This window comes from Octodon degus, unplaced genomic scaffold (assembly GCF_000260255.1).
Source record: "Octodon degus isolate 3935 unplaced genomic scaffold, OctDeg1.0 scaffold00013, whole genome shotgun sequence".
NCBI classification, from domain to species: domain Eukaryota; kingdom Metazoa; phylum Chordata; class Mammalia; order Rodentia; family Octodontidae; genus Octodon; species Octodon degus.
The window spans coordinates 25,089,582-25,091,415 of NW_004524589.1; the positions used below are offsets into that span (position 1 = coordinate 25,089,582).

The 1,834-nt window shown below is 41.5% G+C and overlaps 1 pseudogene; it reads right to left on the reverse strand.

Moving 5' to 3' along the window:
• LOC101590143 overlaps window positions 1-146 on the reverse strand; it is a 27,901-nt pseudogene extending 27,755 nt beyond the window's left edge.
• Between the last annotated feature and the right edge of the window lie 1,688 nt (window positions 147-1,834).

The window sequence follows — 1,834 nt, forward strand, 5'->3', positions numbered from 1 at the left end:
AGCTCTAGGGCCTCGTAGATGCCAGTGGAGGCCCCACTGGGCACAGCAGCTCGGAAGAGACCTTTGGAAGTGTAGAGGTCAACTTCCACAGTGGGGTTCCCACAAGAGTCAAAGATCTCTCGGGCATGCATCTTGAGAATCGACATGTTGGGATTTCTGGCTACCGGATCTCGTCGCCCAGGAAGAAAAATGAGGGTGCTACACACACCGAGATGCGCGTTGAAGTGGCGAGGTGCTCTGATATTTTTGATTCTTTCACCAGTCTTCTAATTCCAAAGCTCCCTGACAGGGAGAGGGGAGTTTTGTAATCTCACACAATGGAATTTGCTCCAGGAAATATTTAGAAAGATCACTGGGGGAAATTGACCTTTTTCCAAAAGTGAACTAGAAATATAAATCTAAATTATTCAGGTTTGAGAAGAAAATACTTGGGACTAAGTTGTAAGAGATAAATATGAGGAACTGGTGACAAGCTAGTTCGGCTTCTGTGCTTGAAACAGGACTCTCTGAGTCAGCGACCCTGAATCATCAGGTGGGAAACAACGTTCATCTCTCGTGTGCTTGAACCACAGCAGCACTGCGCAGGGAGGCTGGTTGGGTGGCAAAGGAACCCTTTCTTCCTGCTTTCTTTTATTCATTTTCCACATATTAAATTATTTAGCCAACCCTGTTCCAAGCCTTACGTTTTATGCTTTAGATACAGAGACGAATAGGATCGCGAATGAGTACACAGGATAGAGCCAAAGGCCGTCATTGTGGCACAGAGACATGAGGATAGGATCGAGCAAGGGCAGGTGAAGTCGGAGAGGTCACTTGACCTGATTTACAAGAAGGAAATGTTGAGCCGAATTTGGAACCTGAGTTGGGGCGAGCAGGTGGGCTGAGTCAGGTGGGATGGGAATCCAAATACTTCGGAATCACGTGCACACGAGACTGTGACATGGGACACATATGGCCACATCTCTCTCTATGACAGAGCATGAGATGTAGTAGGGTGTGGAGAGATGGGGCCGTAATACTGGTGAAAGTCTCTATCTAGAAAGAACTTCTTTTAAATTCTTCGCTTAGTACTAAAGGAAATAGTGGACCCTAGAAATGTTTTAAACAAAGCTACTGAATGATCAAATGTCTAATTTTTAAAAAATTGTTTTACTCTTTAACATTTTCATTTATAATATACTGCAAAATGTAATAATTATATAATAGTAGATTAAAATATATAATTGCTTTTAATATTCTAATTTATTTTAAAATTCAGTAAAACAAATTTTGAATTTTGAGTTTGATTTTTTTTTTTTTTGAGGGGAAAGGGTGTACAGGGTGTTCAGGATCTCACTACTAGATTGGACTCGTAGAGATCTGCCTGTTTACAGTCTCCCAAGAGCTGGGATTACAGGTACGCACCACCACATCCAGTCTCAACTGCTGTCTCAACATGCCCAGGGAGTGGGGCCAGTGCAGCAGTCTGGGGGATTGAGTTTGAATCTAAAGATTGTTTTGAATTTTGAAATCAAAAGGCTCTACAAATAAATTCTTTTACACCCATCCCTGCTCCAAAATGTCTATTCCAAATGCTTCTATAAAGACAGATAGCCACTTTGTTATTGCTTAAATATATAAAGAAAAGCCAAGTGCAGCAGTACATGCCTGTAATTCCAGCACTATGGGAGGCTGAGGCAAGAAGACTGGAAGTCTGAGCCTGGCTTACGCAACTTGGCAAGATCTTGTCTCAAAAAAATAAATAAATAAATAAACAAGAAGGACTAAGAAGATAGTTCATTGTGAAGACACTGGGTTCAGTCTCCAATGATGCAAATATATATACTTACACTAA